Source organism: Pristiophorus japonicus, unplaced genomic scaffold (genome assembly GCF_044704955.1).
Source record: "Pristiophorus japonicus isolate sPriJap1 unplaced genomic scaffold, sPriJap1.hap1 HAP1_SCAFFOLD_61, whole genome shotgun sequence".
NCBI lineage: Eukaryota > Metazoa > Chordata > Chondrichthyes > Pristiophoridae > Pristiophorus > Pristiophorus japonicus.
This window is the reverse complement of record NW_027254520.1, coordinates 1,030,742-1,042,382: the sequence shown is the minus strand read 5'-3', so window position 1 is coordinate 1,042,382 and position 11,641 is coordinate 1,030,742. Positions and strand designations below refer to the sequence as shown.

The 11,641-nt window shown below is 42.7% G+C and overlaps 2 non-coding genes across 2 annotated transcripts; both read left to right on the top strand.

Annotated features, from left to right (window-relative positions):
* The first annotated feature begins 4,966 nt into the window (after positions 1-4,966).
* Positions 4,967-5,051, top strand: trnas-gcu (transfer RNA serine (anticodon GCU)). The gene has a single exon. It is a non-coding gene; the product is annotated as a tRNA-Ser (tRNA).
* A 3,785-nt stretch (positions 5,052-8,836) lies between these two features.
* On the top strand, positions 8,837-8,925 carry trnap-ugg (transfer RNA proline (anticodon UGG)). The gene is given in 2 exon segments: positions 8,837-8,873; positions 8,890-8,925. It is a non-coding gene; the product is annotated as a tRNA-Pro (tRNA).
* Positions 8,926-11,641: the final 2,716 nt, after the last annotated feature.

The following is an 11,641-nucleotide window of genomic DNA, read 5'->3' as shown; positions in this document are numbered from 1 at the left end:
CTGCACGACCTGCCGAGTTTGACACAATTATCTGTTTTTATTCATTCTGTTTCCGTGTCCCTTTTAAGAGGATGTGCTGTCTGTCTGGGATCATTTTCTGTTTGTTTAAAATGGTGTGCTATCAGACCCGCATCATTCTGTGTCTGTTTAAAAGCGATGTGCTGTATGTCCCAGATTCCAAATTTCAAATTACAAAAACTGCCTTTGGAGGGTGCAGGAATTTTAATTTGGTTCTTTGTTTGTGTAAGCCAGAGTGTGTGCAAACGTGTGTGCGATCTTACTGTGCATTTCATGTCATGTGAGAAAAATGCATTACTTGCAACTTGAAACCGTACTGATTTGATTGAACACTCCTTCGTGGACTCTCTGATGGTAGAAGAATCTGCTGTGGGATTTTGCTATTCCACATCTGAAAGAAGGGAAAATACACAAGTTAGAAATATAGCGATTTTAGGCAGGGGCTTGCGTGTGGGTTGTGTGACATGATGAAATCCTCCAGCCGTATTTTGAAATTCAAAACAAATCAAATCAAGACAAGACCAGCCATAACTCACTGACAGACTGTGTGTATACATGTATATATATATATATATATATATATGTATATCTGAATTCAATCTGAGCTTTTTAACTTTCACAATAAATGTGCTTTTTTCTGTTCTGCCCTGCACTGGGCTCTATTACATTTGACCTCTTTCACCGCACAAGCAGCTGCTGCCAGATCCAGCAGAAAGACACACGCGACTTTAAAAGATCGCCTTTGTCGCCCACATCTTCCCTCGTGGTTTGTCTTCCACCATGGGCTTACTATGTTTGGGTATTTATTTACTGCACCCCACATATCCAATGAAATTATTCTGCTCACACAGCCTTCGTTCTCTCAAAAAATATATCCAGATAATGATTCAATTATTTATTTATTTCAAACAAATCAAATTCAATTAGTTTAAAATAAAATTTAAATGTATTTATTTTCTTAAAATTCGAATATATATATATGTTTCAGTGTGGGCTGGTTTTACGTCCCTCCCTCCTTCCTGCCAGTCGATCACCTGTGGCTTCAATAACCGTCTCTGTCCCGCGTGGTCCTGAGCCCCACTGCACAATTGCCTTCAGGGATGATAGAAATCTCACTTTATTCTTTTAAAAGGGAACTGCTGTCAGTCAAGGGTCATTCTGCATCTGGGTAAAAGGGATGTCCTTGCAGTCCCGGATCCTTCTGTGTCTGTTTAAAAAGGCTGGTTGTCAGTTCCGGTTCATAATCTTTCCCTTTAAAACGGATTTTCTCATAAACCCGGGTCATCCTGTATTGTTAGAGAAGGAGTATGATTTCAGCTGCAATGACCGAATTGTTAAACTGTTGTGTTCCAATTTACATTGGGCTTGCCTGCGCCGGTGCGCACCCAGATCGCAGTACATCAGTTCATTCACTCGAAATATGCTCATCTTTTCCTAAATCCACTCCTTGATGTTGCAGTTGCCCCGAATTTTCTCCCAATATATACAACAACACAATATACGCTGATGGCAGAGGTCGCGTGTTCGAAACGATAAGGCGTCTGTCTTCGATTATAATAGCGAAGTTATCAGAAAATTGAAGGTTCGAGTCCTGCAGCGGTAAACTGAGCTCGTTGCGTGAAATGTTATGTGTTTTTTTGTGATTCTGCCGAGAAACCAACCATCTCTTCCAGTCACTCACCTGAACAAAGGAAGGCTGTTTGCTTAAAGAATCTCATGGCACGTTTTCATCATTGTCGATCTGCATGCACGGGCAGAGCAAGCTGTGAAGTGGACTTTCTTGCACATTATATTTGTTTGGATACAAAATGCAGGAGATTGAATGGCTGACAATGCGCTGCATAAGTGACGAGGTGGCCGAGAGGTTACGGCGATGTACTGCTAATCCATTGTGCTCTGCACACATGGGTTCCAATCCCATCCCCATCCTCATCGTCGTTGGCTTACAGCTTTGACCTCGTTTTGTCAATCACATTTAACCTCATCGCCAAATTCCTCTTTTACTTTCAAGGATGCTGTACTTTCCTCATGGCATGTCTCAAATTAATAATATATTCGTCAAAAGGCGTACAGTTGCAAGACAATGGCGAGGGGCACTAATTAGATAGGTTTCTGAGAGACTGCACAAGCACGATGGGCCTAATATCTTTTCTCACCACCATCAGAATCTGAGAGCTGCGCTTTTCACTGTCGGCGGCTCGTTGGTCCACGGTTATGATTCTCGCTTCGGGATGATCACATTTGAAATGCGAGAGGTCTCGGACCAAATCCCGGACGAGCCCCGCCATGTCTTACTCAAAGTTCCGGTTCTCACAGCCACTCGACATGTGAGAAAACAGGCATGTTTCACGTTAAAAGGTGTGATTTTGCGCCGATGTTCCCTTAGCATCCAAATCCCAGAGCAAAGTGAAACCCGCCAAACGGAGTAAAGTTAAAATATCTCAGAGGTACTCGGCTTTGTGATTCGTTGGATAACCTAAACCCGTGTTTGGTTCCGGCCAATACTTGATCAATATATCTTTGTGTCTGTATGCATAAGCTCATCTCAATTGGGATAAGCATACATTCAGCGTCAATCTCCACCTCTGCCCTGAATATCAGTGCGTCCTGTTTCTCTCGAGCTGAAAAGATGTGAGAAGCTGCCTTTTGAATTAGTCCCTTGGCGGCCGAATTCAAAGCGGAAAGGAAATCAATCCGGGCTGGCAAAGATGCCTGGTCTGATTAAAAGGCGGTGACACCCTATATTATAGGCATGTTCTCGTCTTCTGGCTCAACATTAGGTTCAACGTATCGGATGATAAGCACCGCTCCTATTGTCTGGTAATGGTTCTGCTATTCCCACTACCACCTCCTCTGGACCATCCTTTGTTACGTTATTGCCAGATTACCACCCACTTTGCCTTTCTCCATTGTGCCATGTATTATTTAATCACTCCTGCGTTCCACTGTATCACAGACGTTCCCATTTGACCTTTCTCGCTGCGTATTTTTTCCAGGCGCTATTTTTGTTGAAAAAATCTGTAATCTTTAACTTTTTCCTAAAATATCGGAATGATTATCCGTCAGAACCTGAAACCGGAATCATCCTCCACAGAATCTGCACGACCTGCCGAGTTTTACATATTTATCTGTTTTTATTCATTCAATTTCCGTGTCCCTTTTCAGGGGATGTGCTGTCTGTCCGAGATCATTCTCTGTTTGTTTAAAATGGTGTGCTATCAGACCCGCAACATTCTGTGTCTGTTTAAAAGTGATGTGCTGTCTGTCCCGGATTTCCAATTTCAAATTTCAAAAACTGCCTTTGGAGGCTGCAGGAATTTTAGTTTGTTTGTGTGTTTGTGCAAGCCAGAGTGTGTTCAAACGTGCTGTGCGATCTTACTGTCATGTGAGGAAAATGCATTACATGCAACTTGAAATCGTACTGATTTGATTGAACACTCCTTCGTGGACTGTCTGACGGTAGAAGAATCTGCTGTGGGATTTTGCTATTCCACATCTGAAAGAAGGGAAAATACACAAGTTAGAAATATAGCGATTTTAGCCAAGGCTTGCCTGTGGGCTGTGTGATATGATGATATCCTCCATCCTTATTTTCAAATTCAAATCAAATCAAACCAAGACAAGACAAGACAAGACATGACTGACTGACTGACTTTGTTTATACATGTATAAATATGTGTATATTCATATGTAATCCCAAATTTTGAACTTCCAAAAGAAATATGCTTTTTCTGTTCCGCCTGCACTGGGCTCTATTACATTTGACCTCTTTCACAGCACAAGCAGCTGCTGTCAGATCCAGCAGAAAGACACACGCGACTTTAAAAGATCGCCTTTGTAGCCCACATCTTCCCGCGTGACTTGTCTTCCACCATAGGCTTACTGTGTTTGGGCAATGATTGACTGCGCACCTCATTTCCAATGAAATTCTTCCAGTCACACAGCCTTCCTTCAATAAAAAAATATATAGATTTTGAATCAATTATTTATTTATTTAAAACAACTCAAATTCAATTTTTTTAAAATAAAATTTAAATGCATTTATTTTCTTAAATTGTTAAATATATATATATTTCAATCTGGGCTGGTTTTACGTCCCTCCCTCCTTCCTGCCTGTGGCTTCAATAACCGTCTGTGCCCCGCGTGGTCCTGAGGCCCAATACACAATTGCCTTCTGGGATGATAGAATTCTCACTTTATTCTTTTAAAAGAGAACTGCTGTCAGTCAAGGGTCATTCTGCAACTGGGTAAAGCGATGTCCTTGCAGTCCCGGATCATTCTGTGTCTGTTTAAACGGGCTGGTTGTACATTCCGGTTCATAATCTTTCCTTTGAAACTGATTTTCTCATAAACTCGGGTCATCCTGTATAGTTTGAGAAGAAGTATTATTTCAGCTACAATGACCGAATTGTTAAACTGTTGCTTTTCAATTTACATTGGGCTTGCCTGCGCCGGTGCGCACCCAGATCGCCGTGCATCTGTTCATTCACGAGAAATATGCTCATCTTTTCCGAAATCCACTCCTTGATGTTGCAGTTGCCCCGAATTTGCTCGCAATATGCACAATAACAGAATGGATGGTGTTGGCAGAGACCGCGTGGCCTAATGGATAAGGCGGCTGACTTCGATTACAACCGCGAAGTTATCAGAAAATTGAAGGTTCGAATCCTGACGCGGTCAACATAACATGCATTAGTGAAATTTTACATTCTTTGTAGTGAAATTTTACATTCTTTGTTGTGATTCTGCCGAGAAACCAACCATCTCTTCCAGTCACTCACCTGCAGCAAAGGAAGGCTGTTTGCTTAAAGAATCTCATGGCAAGTTTTCATCATTGTCGATCTGCATGCACGGGCAGAGCAAGCTGTGAAGTGGACTTTGTTGCACATTATTTCTCTTTGGATACAAAAAGCAGGAGATTGAATGGATGACGATGTGTTATAGCAGTGCCGAGATGGCCGAGAGGTTAAGGCGATGGACTGCTGATCCATTGTGCTCTGCACACATGGGTTCGAATCCCGTCGTCGTTGGCTTACAGTTTTGACCTCGTTTTATCAATCACATTTAACCTCATCGCCAAATTCCCCTTTCACTGACAAGGATGCTGTACTTTCCTCATGTCATGTCTCAAATTAATAATGTATTCGTCAAAAGGAGAACAGTTGCAAGACTATGGCGAGGGGCACTAATTAGATAGGTCACTGAGGGACAGCACAAGCACGATGGGCCTAATATCTTTTCTCACCAGCATCAGAATCTGAGAGCTGCGCTTTTCACTGTCGGCGGCTCGTTGGTCTAGATGTATGATTCTCGCTTAGGAATGATCACATTTGAAATGCGAGAAGTCTCGGGCCAAATCCCGGACGAGCCCCGCCATGTTTTACTCAAAGTTCCGCTTCTCACTGCCACTCGACGTGTGAGAAAACAGACATATTTCACGTTAACACGTGTGATTTTGCGCCGATGTTCCCTTAGCATCCAAATCCCAGAGTAAAGTGAAACCCGCCAAACTGAGTAAAGTTAAAATATCTCAGAGGTACTCGGCTCTGTGACTCGTTGGATAACCTAAGCCCGTGTTTGGTTCCGACCAATACTTGATCAGTATATCGTTGTGCCTGTACGCATAAGCTCACCTCAATTGGGATAAGCATACATTCAGCGTCAATCTCCACCTCTGCCCTGAATATCAGTGCGTCCTGTTTCTCTGGAGCTGAAAAGATGTGAGAAGCTGTCTTTTGAATTCGTCCCTTGGCTGCCGAATTCAGAGCGGACAGGAAATCAATGCGGGCTGGCAAAGCTGCCTGGTCTGATTAAAAGGCGATGACACCCTATATTGTAGGCACGTTCTCGTCTTCTGGCCTCAACATTAGGTTCAACGTATCGGATGATAAGCACCGCTCCTATTGTCTGGAAATGGTTCTGCTGTTCCCACTAACACCTCCTCTGGACCATCCTTTGTTACGTTATTGCCCGATTACCACCCACTTTGCCTTTTTCCATTGTGCCATTCATTATTTAATCAATCCTGCGTTACGCTGTATCACAGACGTTCCCATTTAACCTTTCTCACTGCGTATTTTTTCCAGGCGCTATTTTTGTTGAAAAAATCTGTAATCTTTAAATTTTCCTAAAATATCGGAATGATCATCCGACAGAACGTGAAACCGACTTCAACCTCCACAGAATCTGCACGACCTGCCGAGTTTTACATATTTATCTGCTTTTTTTCATTCTATTTCCGTGTCCCTTTCAAGGGGATGTGCTGTCTGTCCGAGATCATTCTCTGTCTGTTTAAAATTGTGTGCTATCTATACCGCATCATTCTGTGTCTGTTTAAAAGGGATGTGCTGTCTATCCCGGATTTCAAATTTCAAATTTGAAAAACTGCCTTTGGAGGGTGCAGGTATGTTAGTTTGTTTGTGTGTTTGTGTAAGCCAGAGTGTGTGCAAACGTGCTGTGCGATTTTACTGTCATGTGAGAAAAATGCATTACATGCAATTTGAAAACGTACTGATTTGATTGAACACTCCTTCGTGGACTCTCTGACGGTAGAAGAATCTGCTGTGGGATTTTGCTATTCCACATCTGAAAGAAGGGAAAATACACAAGTTAGAAATATAGCGATTTTAGCCAGGGCTTGCGTGTGGGCTGTGTGAAATGATGACATCCTCCATCGTTATTTTCAAATTCAAATCCAATCAAACCAAGACAAGACAAGACAAGACATGACTGACTGATTGACTTTGTTTATACATGTACAAATATGTATATATTTATATGTAATCCCAAATTTTGAACTTCCAAAAGAAATATGCTTTTTCTGTTCCGCCGGCACCGGGCTCTATTACATTTGACCTCTTTCACAGAACAATAGCTACTGTCAGATCCAGCAGAAATACACACGCGACTTTAAAAGATCGCCTTTGTAGCCCACAACTTCGCTCGTGGCTTGTCTTCCAAAATGGGCTTACTGTGTTTGGATAATGATTGACTGCACTCCTCATTTCCAATGAAATTCTTCCCGTCAAACAGCCTTCCTTCAATCAAAAAATATATAGATTATGAATCAATTAGTTATTTATTTAAAACTACTCAAATTCAATTTTTTGAATACAAATTTAAATGCATTTATTTTCTTAAAATGTTAAATATATATATATTTCAGTCTGGGCTGGTTTTACGTCCCACCCTCCTTCCTGGCTGTGGCTTCCATAACTGTCTCTGCCCCGCGTGGTCCCGAGGCCGAATACACAATTGCCTTCAGGGATGATAGAAATCTCACTTTATTCGTTTAAAAAAGAACTGCTGTCAGTCAATGGTCATTCTGCATCTGGGTAAAAGGGATGTCCTTGCAGTCCCCAATCATTCTGTGTCTGTTTAAACGGGCTGGTTGTCAGTTCCGGTTCAGCACATGGGATTGGGGGTAGTGTGCTGACATGGATTGAGAACTGGTTGTCAGACAGGAAGCAAAGAGTAGGAGTAAATGGGTACTTTTCAGAATGTCAGGCAGTGACTAGTGGGGTACCGCAAGGTTCTGTGCTGGGGCCCCAGCTGTTTACACTGTACATTAATGATTTAGACGAGGGGATTAAATGTAGTATCTCAAAATTTGCGGAAGACACTAAGTTGGGTGGCAGTGTGAGCTGCAAGGTGGATGCTATGAGGCTGCAGAGTGACTTGGATAGGTTAGGTGAGTGGGCAAATGAATGGCAGATGAAGTATAATGTGGATAAATGTGAGGTTATCCACTTTGGTGGTAAAAACAGAGAGACATACTATTATCTGAATGGTTACAGATTAGGAAAAGGGAAGGTGCAACGAGACCTGGGTGTCATGGTCCATCAGTCATTGAAGGTTGGCATGCAGGTACAGCAGGCGGTTAAAAAAGCAAATGGCATGTTGGCCTTCATAGCGAGACATTTGAGTACAGGGGCAGGGAGGTGTTGCTAAAGTTGTACAGGGCTTTGGTGAGGCCGCACCTGGTGTATTGTACACAGTTTCGGTCTCCTAACTTGAGGAAAGACATTCTTGCTATTCAGGGAGTGCAGCGAAGATTCACCAGACTGATTCCCGGGATGGCGGGACTGACCTATCAAGAAAGACTGGATCAACTGGGCTTGTATTCACTGGAGTTCAGAAGAATGAGAGGGGACCTCATAGAAACGTTTAAAATTCTGACGGGTTTAGATAGGTTAGATGCAGGAAGAATGTTCCCAATGTTGGGGAAGTCCAGAACCAGGGGTCACATTCTAACGATAAGGGGTAAGCCATTTAGGACCGAGATGAGGAGAAACTTCTTCACCCAGAGAATAGTGAACCTGTGGAATTCTCTACCACAGAAAGTAGTTGAGGCCAATTCACTTAATATATTCAAAAGGGAGTTAGATGAAGTCCTTACCACTCGGGGGATCAAGGGGTATGGCGTGAAAGCAGGAAGGGGGTACTGAAGTTTCATGTTCTGCCATGAACTCATTGAATGGCGGTGCAGTCTAGAAGGGCTGAATGGCCTGTTCCTGCACCTATTTTCTATGTTTCTATGTTTCTATAATCTTTCCCTTTGAAACGGATTTTCTCATAAACCCGGGTCATCCTGTATAGTTTTAGAAGGAGTATGATTTCAGCTGCAATGACCGAATTGTTAAACTGCTGTGCTCCAATTTACATTGGGTTTGCCTGCGCCGGTGCGCACCCAGATCGCAGTGCATCTGTTCATTCACTCGAAATATGCTCATCTTTTCCTCAATCCAGTCCTTGATATTGCAGTTGCATCGAATCTGCGCCCAATATACACAATAGCACAGTGGATGGCATTGGCAGAGGCCGCGTGGCCTAATGGATAAGGCGTCTGACTTGGATTATAACTGCGAGGTTATCAGAAGATTGCAGGTTTGAGTTCTGCCGCGGTCAACTAGGCTTGCTGCGTCTCTTCCAGTCACTCACCTCAAGTCAATGAAGGCTGTTTGCTGAACGAATCTCTCACGAAACGTTTTCGTCATTGTCGATCTGCATGTACGGGCAGAGCAAGCTGTGAAGTGGACTTTCTTGCACGTTATTTTTGTTTGCATACAAAAAGCAGGAGATTGCATCGCTGACGATGTGTTAAAGAAGAGACGAGGTGGCCGAGAGCTTAAGGCGATGGACTTATAATGGGCTCTGCACACATGGGTTCGAATCCCATTCTCATCGTCGTTGTTTGACAGCTTTGACCTTCCTGGTCGTTTTGTCAATCACATTTAACCTCATCGCCAAATTCCCCTTTTACTTAAAAGGATGCTGTACTTTGCTCATGTCATGTCTCAAATTAATAATATATTCGTCAAAAGGATAACATTTGCAGGACTATGGAGAGGGTGACGAATTAGATAGTTCTCTGAGGGACAGCACAAGCACGATGGGCCGAATATCTTTTCTCACTACCGTCAGAATCTGAGAGCTGCACTCCTTACTGTCGGCGGCTCGTTGGTCAAGTGTTATGGTTTTTGCTTTAGGATGATCACATTTGATATGTGAGAGGTTCGCGGACGAGCCCCACCATTTGTTACTCAAAGTTCCATTTCTCACAGCCAGTCGACATGTGAGAAAACAGACATATTTCACATTAAAACGTGTGATTTTGCGCCGATGTTCCCATAGCGTCCAAATTACAGAGCAAAGATTTAATCCCCTTCCCACTGAATACTGCGGGCCGACGGTCACCTTGGTAATGGAATGGTCATTCTGTCATCACTTTCTAAACAATAGCACACAAGAAAATGGGTCATCAATAAATGGTAAATGAATTAAACACTCTGCAATTACATTGTAAATAATAGGAAATAAAATGCTGGATAATAGCTGGTGCAAAAAGTAGCTTATCTCTCGCAAAGATTAAGAATGATGTGTTTTGTTTACACACACACACACACGCACATAGCAACGACTCTGTGCATTTTTTTCAGTTGTTCTACTTAACCTGATGCAATTTATTTCTTAGGACTTTAGGAACCTGCGGGAAGCCATTCGGCGGTATTTGCTGTTTCAGTATCTCAAGAGGTTGCGCGCGGTTGCTCTTCCCACCGCCCGGGGGAATGGGGCACTATTTAAAGGGACAGGGACTCTCATTTCTCTGCCTATTTATACTTGAAGGATCAGTCCAGTTTATCTCAGCGTGTTGGTGGACTTCACGAACAGAGCTCCGATTAACATTCGCTCCCTTCTGTATTGTCCTGTCATTGTAAAGCTGTCTATTTCAGTGACTTGAGCCTTTCTAAAATGGAACATTGATTTTATAATCCGTTTGACTTGCTTGTTTAATTGGGAAAAAATTGAGAATTGTGCAGTGTGACGAAGGTTTTGTTTAAAGGTGGAGTAAAATTTGTTTCAAAATATTCTATCCAACCCTCCCTCAACCCCCCAATTTTTGAACAATCTGCAATACTAACTGGGAAGTTCCCAAGTTCGGTCCTTGGTCTGGGCTGTTAGTTGATCTCAGCCAAGGCAGCAGTTCAGGGGTTATAATTGTCCTCAGTACCACTGGGCTAAGTATGAGTAAAAATTAGCCACTGCCCTTGCTCTTGATACTGATCCAGTGACATCAATTTGGAGGTTTGTGGATGTCATTTGGAGGTAGGATTGGATTCGGCTTTGATGCCGACCACGGTGGAAATCCTGCTGACACTCTCTGAGTCGACTGATGGTGAAGCACCAGAGCTTAACAAATTTCTGTGGAATTGCACCCAGCCAGATTTAGCACTTCCTGGAGAAAGTAACTCACAGTTGAATTTAGACCGTAAGGATGGAGGGAGACTGTCTAAAATAAGGCTTTTGCATCTTGCAGGGACAGAGGCAACAGAATGTCCTATAGAATCTAGATTTGTCTATTCTGAATTTATATCCTGTACTTAAAGTAACAACTTTTGTAACCTACATTTGCAGGGTATTAGAATGGGAGGATCTGCAGCTTGGTAACTCAAACCAAACATCACGTCAAGATTTGAGAGATTCACCAGATTCATCAGGATCACCTTATCATCAGCCTTTGGAAAAACACCAATCACCGCGGTGAGAAACAGGACACATGTTCTGTGTGTGGATAGAACTTCAACCATTCATCAACCTCTGAGACTCGTGTGCCCAGCTGACTAAACACTGTAAATGTGGGGACTGTGGGAATGGATGCAGATGTGCGTTCGGTGGAAACACATCAGGGAGAGGCCATTTACCAGCTGAGTGTTGAAAGAGATTCGGTCTCTCATCTCACCAACTGACATTCGAGGACTTAGATAACAGACTTTCTCCTGTGAATATCGAGCGGTGTTATTGTGCCATGATGATTTTACTTGTTCATCTAGTTGACTGTAAACCTTTGCCAATTAGTTGATGTGTTCAGTTAACTTGTAGATATTTAAAAAAAAAAAAATTCCTGAGTGGATTCAAATTTAAATTGAAACCAGCTTTGCACGTGTGATACTCTACTCACACATTGAAGGTGAGAGAGATGCTGTGGACACACGAAAATTCCAGTATCTGTAAGTGATTAACAGACTGGATTTTGTGTTTAATGATCCAGGGCGTGTTAGCTATCCCGACTCTGGACATCAATGCACTCTGGACGGTATGGGGAACTGGGACTTGTCCTGAGAGT